This window comes from Ptychodera flava, chromosome 9, assembly GCF_041260155.1.
Source record: "Ptychodera flava strain L36383 chromosome 9, AS_Pfla_20210202, whole genome shotgun sequence".
In the NCBI taxonomy this organism is placed as follows: domain Eukaryota; kingdom Metazoa; phylum Hemichordata; class Enteropneusta; family Ptychoderidae; genus Ptychodera; species Ptychodera flava.
In genome coordinates, this window is record NC_091936.1 from 9,213,034 (window position 1) to 9,221,966 (window position 8,933).

Here is an 8,933-nt window from a genome sequence, read left to right on the forward strand (position 1 = left end):
AGACAGACAGACAGACAGACAGACAGACAGACAGACACACACACACACACACACACACACACATATATATATATATATATATATATATATATATATATATATATATATATGTATATATATATATATCAAATGTATAATCCGATATATCGTCCATATATATGCCACCTAAGTATTTCTCCGGAGTGGGAGAAAGGATGTGTAGGCACATTGGTGCAGGAGAGTGTAATCTCTAGCTGTAATTGTAAAACTAGTCAAATAACTTTTAGATAGTTACATCTCTCACGCACGTATATAGGTGGCCTAATGACCGTTTTGTTGCGTCTGTATTCAGGTTATGTATGTGTTAAGAATGTATATCTCTTTATTTGATTGTTTTCTTACCAAAAAGTTCATCTCAATATACAGTTCTGTACACAACGTCAAACGAAAAGCGAAAAGTAGATTGCAGCTTGAGTTCCATGCGGTGAAAAAAGACCCAGTATAACTCTACAGTATCTCTTACTAAATTCACCTCCCATTGTTTGAATCCGTGAAATATGTTTATGAATTTCAGGTAAAGATTTTATAGATTTGACCTGAAATCGGGGGCTTTGCACTTAACGCAAGTCTGCCAAATGAGAACAGTCCTCTAGTTGAACGTATTGCATAGATGGTCAATTGGACATGGATGAAAGAAAGAATGAGCGTCTATAGACACGGGTCTGCAAACCGAACATACAGATAGCGCAACGTTGTATACCTGTTAATGCATATATGCATACATGCATGCGTACATAGTTTTGAAATCCTTTTATTGTATCCGAAAACAAAAACCATCACGCGATGATTTAAATCAACTGCAAGAGTCATACGTTTGAGTTACGATGGAATTCGGTCCCGAGTGGAGGGTAGATTGTTTAAAAAAACCCACAAAAAGTGCCAGAAGCGCTCATGGGTAGTTCTCGGTGAAATGGGAAAACAACGAAATGCCTTTGAGACATGTACGATTTAATAGCAAGTAACCGCCAGCTGCTCATAATACGGTTTATCAGAAAAACAACTCAAATCAATATGCTTATGGTACTCGTTATGTTGTATTCTCCCCGTAAACAGAAAGCGACGCGAGTTTTACTGAAATAAATTTTGAATCATAGAACATCATCGTTCAAGCAGCCATAAAAAGTCGAGCAAACATCCTTCAAACAATTTTCCTGTCAGGTCAAACTAGCAGTCTATATCAGATTCCCTTTTGTATCGGATCACATGGTTAAAAAATGATCGTGTTCATGTTAGCCCAGATCAACGGTGGGCATCGTTTAAGCGTGCTTCTGTGTTACGACAATTTTAAGCGGAGCGGTCGTTAGCTGCTACGTTTGATCAGAAGCCCTTTTGCTCATCTTTCAAAACTACAAAAAAATTGGAAATCAACTTCGAAACAAATCGATATATTCCAACTACATAAATGTTAGTAACCAACAAGTACTTGATATAAATATGTTTGAGGACTGCATCCTCCACAAGATGGGGGGGGGGGCGGTGACAGTCGTTGGTACTACCGTGACCTTGTGCTGCTATGCTATTAATTGTTCTCTGTTGTCTGTTGTCTGTTGTCTGTAAAAGTAGAAAGGAATCCCTCGGACAGTCGCTTTGATGGGAACGAGTATCAACAATTGCCCGGTACACACGATATGAATCAACTAGTGTGGGAATGAGCAACCACCTGTTATATTGAGTGTGTTGTTGTTCTGCTCGTTTTATCTCATCTGCTGCTCCTCTGAACTTTAACACAAACAGAAACGGTATTTTATCAGGTCCCACCCCTCTCCATCGATCCATCTCGACACACCGAACATATTCGGACACACACTGAATGTCATTCTCCTCATTTCTCGTGCCTACTCTAGAAGTACGCTGGCACGCTTCTCTCGATGTATGCTTCACACGAAGGCGTCAGCCTATGATCAAGGCTACGGTCTTCGATATGTAAATTACTAATCATTGATGCAAGGCGTGCAGACGTAAGGTTAATGTAGCAAACTTTGAAGTCCCCATAGTATATGTAAACCGAATGTCCTTGCGATCCAATCATAGATATTTGAGGTAGTGATTTAAGCAGACGAGAGACAGACAGGCGGAGGAGGGAGGGACGGACAGAAGGAACACAGCCAGAAGCAGTCAGACCAAGTTACAGCATTACCTCTGATCTCTTGTTAAAAAGGAAGTTCATTCACGTTAACTTTTAACATTCAAATATTTCTAGAATGAATGTCAAACTAAAAAAGTGTATCGGAAATCGCTAGACTGGATACTCGAATCGATACACACGTCCATCATGGCGAGTTCAAATAAATGGTTCTATTATACGCTAGGAAACAACATAGAATCTAGAAAATGTTGTTAAAAAGGTGAAATTCTTCTGAGCTTTGTTGCTGAAGACGGATTGTGGATATCTGCATTGGCCTCCGATTTTCGACTGAGAAGCAGCGCGTCTTATCAAAGTTCTAAAATGTTATAAAGGTCTTATTACAACCTACAGGGGAAACAGTTATAAAAATAGTTTGTATGGCAAACTGCGCCAGTCATTATGTACAGCTTACACTGATCAGTGTGTACGTGAAATAGTCTGCAGTAGATGATCCAATATTATCATGCTGATACGGTGTGTATCTTCAAAGGTCTCCAAGCTCGAAGTCGGTTGACATTTCCTGTGAACGTTTGCCGTGGCACTCCGCCAATGACTCATGTAAGTTATTTTTTCTTCTGAAGAAGGCAAAACAATACTCTCGCGGCCTCTACACGCTCTCATCATCTGGCTTAATGACAGTGTAGTAGGTTTTAATCGGAAACACCTCATCTCGCTGTCATCATTCAAAATCAACAACACTTCAACAAATCTCGTTACCTTGAATGGGAACTATTACAGTAGCGTCAAGAGCCCGCTTCGTTTTATGTTGCGGCCGCCCTGTCCTCTGTGTCATAGGTCTCCGTCAAGTTTAATGAATGCTCCCTATTTCCCGGTAGAATTACGGTCATCATCGATATGGTCAATAAGATTTTGTATAATATTATGAATTCGACATAGGGCGTCACCAGGACCTCCACGCAGAGTTCATTTCAATTGAGGGAATGCGCAAGTTGAAATGAGATTCATACTACTTGAACTGTGTGCAAGGAAACTAAAGATAATTTCGTTCACTCAAGAATATAAACAATTGTAGCCTTGAGTAGAGAAGCTAATAACGTTCATCTAATACATTTTAAATTTAAAAATGTTTCCTATCGTACATGTTGGCTCGAAGGGATTCGTCTTTTTAACTAAAAGAAGACAGTCAACGTGGTTTTCTCCAGACGTTTCCTGACGGGCCCACACAAGCTGTCGAACAGTAAGATTTTTTATCCGTTTCCGAAACGTTTTCTGCTGTTAGTATTTCGCTGACTTAACTTCGCAAGTAGGAGCTAAAACGTCTAGACTTCCAAGACGAGTTCTTTTGACTTTGCGCATTTCGCTGGCTTAACTTCGCAACGAGGGGCCAAAATGATATTTACAATGTCAAGCACACATTTGCTATGTTTTCCTACAACTTCGTGTTATCAAATAGATCCTGTTCTAAATCCTTGAAACGGAAATCGATTCACAACGTTCGATGCAACCCCTGTAGAGAAAATGGGTTTGCTCATTTCCCATCATGTCGGTACGAATCAAAATGGACACAAGTGTAGAGAGCGATCGAAGTGATTCAACCCCAAGCGACTTCGATAAACGTCAAACAAAATTATGACTTAAATTTAACCCCTCATCAAAAAGCAAGAAAAAAGCATGGTGCATTTTCCATTCTTCCTCGGTGGACGCGTTTCGTGTCGGAAGCACACGTCACGATCGGATGCAGTGTCTGTTGGGTTTGGATTAATCGGGACAAAAAAAAAACCGACAAAATTCGCAATTTTCAATTCTGTATAGTTGTTCAAGATACAGGAATCGTTATTTGTAAAGGGGGACTGCTGACACGGAGGTGTATTTCTGACGCAAGTAGCCTTTTGTTCAGCGAGGCAGCCGTTTGTGTCAGCTCATTAAATTTCCACGTCTTTCTTTTACACAGTTTTAGTGCCATTAATTCCGGCTGAAAGGAAACGACCAGATTGTCGGCGGTTTGACGTTACCAAAGTCGCTGCGTATAATAGTGGCTGGAAAAGGATCCGATCTGCACATTATCGACTCCATCTGAAAGACTTGTTGGTATCTCAGGGCCATTTTGAAGATAGACTTTCGTCTTATCCGGTATGTAGGACTCAGTCATTTCTATGCCAACTTAACTTTGTAAGGTTACTTGACTGCATACTCTTACATCCCCATGCTCTATGATGGTTGATGCGGAATTCGCTTTTTCTGAGATACTCGGTGTTTTACTAATATGTACGCAGTGTGTCTAGCTTAGTTCTCTACTGGCGTAGAATGATCGACATTGCATTTACAAAATGTAAATAGCGGGTTCAAAGACAGTAAAAAATTACGATCACTGCCATTTCAGTCGCCGCGGTTTCCCTTATGTATCGGTTCTCCGCGCAAAAAGGGTTTGACTTGGAAGATGACTAATTATTTGAGAAACTATTGTCCTTATTTTACATGAAGGTTGAACGCGCTTTTAGAACAATTTTCCGGACACTCAAATGTTCACAATACCTTTCTGATCTGGTCTGGCGCTTTTCTTGACTCATTTTGAAGCATGTTGAGAACATTAGACTTTCACCGTCTTTTTTGTGAAAATCGAAAATTCAACAGTAGGACATAGCGGCCATTTTGAATTTCAAATATCGTTAGATTTTAGATCTTTTGTTTCTCTAGTACTAGTTTGCAAGGTGATCCCTGATTTTTATTCCTTTTTTATGAAAAACATGCTTTACTGTTTCCTTTAGGAAAGCTTGCGGAAACTATCACTTTCGAGGCATGTATTACCTTAAAAAGGATAATGTAGATATTTGTCGTCTAAACGAACGTTGAATGTGAACATCAGCACAGACAAGTAGATATTGTTTCCTATCAATACCACTTCAGTATTCGAAAATATGATCGTAATTTTACCATCGATTTTCAGTCTGAATTTTCAAACCTTGCACGGTGGCAAACAGTTTGACGTACAAGGCTAACCTCAGGATATGAGTGATTTAAATTTGAATTGTATTGGGTTTCTAAACTCCAAACCTCACATGTGTTAATGAGAGGCGTCGTTCACTAATCCCGTCAAATTGCTTCTTTAACAAAATTTCCATTCACACTGTTATTTCAAGCGTAATAATCTATTCTGTTGAACTTGTGCATGTTAGTTTCACTGGTTTAAATTAACTCTAAAATGAATATCCGCATTGCTGTGACGTAACACTGGCTTCTTGAGTTGAGTCATTTTGCCGAAAGATTCCGTGACGTCTGTGCGATTGTACTCAGAGTTAGATAGATTTGTTGTAGTACAAGGAAACATGTCTTTCGGAATTGTCAGTTATATCCAATGCATTAAGGAGTTGACAGACTTTAAAAACTATTTTCCAGAATGCATTCCTTTCAGTTTCCGATCATTTGAGTATTTTGTCAAAAAGCAACAGGTCTCTCTTTTTTAAAGTTTGCATTGCATCCCTAATATTTTTATTGGTTTTTGATGACCATAGCAGACAGTTTGGTAGCACGGCATCGCCTTACCGAGATATTTACCCCAATGTCTGAGGCAATGGTAGAGATCGTCGTTTTAGAAAAGAGAACAGAACACATCTACATGATAATGTGCAATTGAAAAAGATATGACAATTTTGAAGCAGCTACAGTCAGAAAATAATGCTTTACGACGGTTTTGGCTCTTGATTGAAATCATCCATTTTGAGGGTGCGTACTGAACGACTTACGTGCATTAAATATCCATGTTTCTAACTGCTGCCCATGTCCGGAAAAAGACAACTGGACGGAAAGATGTAGACATGTTTTCAAAATATGTGTCAATGGTATTCGCGATAGATGTCGATGGAAGTCCTTATAATGAAATGTCCGCATCTAGCTTTAACTACATGTAGCAGTTTTATTTTAGAGTTCGTATTCTACATTTTTGACAAAGAAACCTGAGTTTTACAGAGGAAATAACTTGACGTCAAGACAGTTCCGTAGTAGTGTATGCATAGCATAACGTTGCACAGCGACGAACAACTCATTTAAATATAAAATTATCAATTCACCTCTGTCGGTAGTAGTAACTCCCTTTGGAACTATCTGTACTAAGCTGAATCCAATGCCATTTCAGCAACAGTGCCCGTAATGACACCTAATGTCTAGTGCCGGCTTTCAAGTGGAATGGGGAACAATTTTGTTTGCAAATTGCACACTTATCTCTCGCACGTCTGTCAGTCGACCATGGTCGGATGTAGACAGTCAATTTGTGCATTCGGCTGGCTAAGTGTTCATGAGTACTCCAGGACGTGTGTAATTCTGTGTGTATTGTCAATGTATATGGTGTGTAATTTTTCATAATTCACCTGGTTTTGAGCAATTGGTGTATCAGATACATGGCCACCTCGGGTAACAATTTGCCATATATACCTTGTAAACTGCGCAAATCAAGTTACTGATGGATTTGCATACATAAAGGTAGCCTTTCGTTAATGTGTCGAGATATCCAACAGTTTCAGTTGGATTGTTTTTCAATTCAAATCTTCACTCTCACATTTTACCTGCATTTGTTCCCCCTCTCAGCACGCTGATAGAGTCAAAGATGAAAAGGGCGTGCTGCGTAGAGCTCTTCATCGTGGTCGTGATCTGCGTCGCCATGGTTTCATCGGACTGTCAGCGTCGATTGGTCAGATACACGGTGTCACATGACGGCTGCATACCCAGGATCCTACCGGCCCACGGTTGCCGCGGCACGTGCTCCTCGTACAGTCGGATATCACCAGAAAACGTGTTCGAGATGGAACGCTCCTGCCAATGCTGTGAAGCCTTAGAAGAGAGAATTCTGACCCTAACGCTGAAATGTCCTCGACTAGCAAGCAGGTTTTTAAAAGTTGAAGTGAAATCAGCCAAGGAATGTATGTGTCGCCCATGTGGACAAGTTGTCGATACAAGTAGAAGTCTTAAAGAAAAAAGATATTCATATTTCAACCTATAAGTCGATAACTATGCTGAAGAGAGATTTCTATATCGCTGGAGTCTTAACCTTTCAATGTAGCTGATAAAACACCCTTATAAGTTTTTAGCAATCAGAATTCCTGTATTTATTTATTTATATTTAAACTGACCTGGTTTAAAAGACGATTACAGAAGAGTAACACTGAGCATTAACTTTCACTGTGTTCAGTTTACAATCAACTTTATTGTATACGCTTTTACTGGAACTTGTAAATGGTATACGTATCGACAAAACAGAAAACGATTGTAAATAACATCAACGGGGTAAAAGTCTTGAAATAAAAAATAACTCGAATCTAATACATATCTGGGTAATCCAATTTTAAGTTTCCAACTGCAATTCACCACATTCAGACTCAGTCTCTTCATTGACAAATTGCAGAATATTGTTCATGGCTGGGACAGCTGGACAATTTTACGAATCAACATAATCCTAGGGGGTCGACTTGCCTCCTAATACTGGGGAACGCCCCCTGAGAAATCAATTTTCATAACGAGGCCACCTTGTTCCTTGAGTGGGTCGTATTTTGAAAGTAGAGTGAACACCATAATGAATGAGGTGTTACTTGTGTCGAACAAATTTTAACCTTAAAGGATTTTTTTCATATATTAATATGATTGCAGGACAGTGGCTGTAACTTCAGATAGTATATACTCGCTATTTTTGTTTTTAATGTCAACTATATTTTCTTGTTTTACTCCCCAAAGCATGTTGAAATACACAATATTTAGCTTGTCAACTAAGCCTACACAAGCGTAGACTGCACAAAAGTGATTTATGGTCCGGACTGCAATTTACATGTAAACAGTAAAAATGTTTTACATTTATAGCGGCTGTGTTGACAAGCTTAATAGTTGTTTTTTACATGCTTTGAGGAGTAGAACAAGATTTTGCACTTGACATACAAACAAAAATAGTGAAAAATTGTGAAAAGTTATAGCAACTGGCCCTTTAATCGAAGTTAGGTGTTATGTTACAGCATCTCTGATTGGATCGAATGTAAACCCTTGAAGACACATCTTGATGTTTTCCCCAGACTTTATAAAGTGACTTGCTGATTTCTGAGTAACTTTCTTAACTTCATTCAGGGTCTCTTCAAAGCTTGTCGATTATTCAATGCAATTGTTTTTAAAATCAATCATAATTTGGAATTAAGTTATAGACGAGGCATCTGAATGTGGTTTTAAGCTCACCGTTTGTACACAACGTTCACTTTTGATATGCGCGCATGTATTTGTCAGGATAATTTTTGTGAACGCGTTTGTAATTTGACTTAGCTGTTACTCTAGTTGAGGCTATTTATCCGTTTTATATTATTTCGAAGAATGTTGTAATTCGAATATTTAATGCGATACAAGCAAATATTTGTTCATTTATTCATTTTTCTTGTCTTTGTTGTTGTATGTGAAGGTTTTTTATCTTTTCTAGATCAACCGCAATTAAGTTTGTTCTTAACCTATGTCAATTACTTTACCGTTTATATTTCAGAAAAACCCCTATTATGTCAATCTGGAATGCTACAATGACGAAGCGTGTCCATTTCTCGCAGAAAAAATATCACTGAAATATAGATACATAATTATGGATGTAAAACATATTCTCCTTGTCATGTGTACAATGCCTTTCGATGACGGTTATGGTGGAAACTGTAATGTCACATTATATCCGCCCTTCGTTTTAGAATTTAAACGAGCGCCCATACAGCCATTTGGTGGACAGAGTGTTGGCGCATTGGCATTTCACAACTCTTTCAAAGACTAACAAATACAAAAAACAAACAAACAAACAAACAAACAA

The 8,933-nt window shown here is 38.7% G+C and overlaps 1 long non-coding RNA gene across 1 annotated transcript in view; it reads left to right on the forward strand.

The window, feature by feature from the left end:
- LOC139139927 (uncharacterized) overlaps positions 1-8,933 on the forward strand; it is a 16,704-nt gene extending 7,771 nt beyond the window's left edge. Inside the window, exons 2-3 of the long non-coding RNA XR_011553908.1 lie at positions 4,077-4,255; positions 6,704-8,933. This is a non-coding gene — a long non-coding RNA (uncharacterized lncRNA). The remainder of the gene's footprint in view (positions 1-4,076; positions 4,256-6,703) is intronic.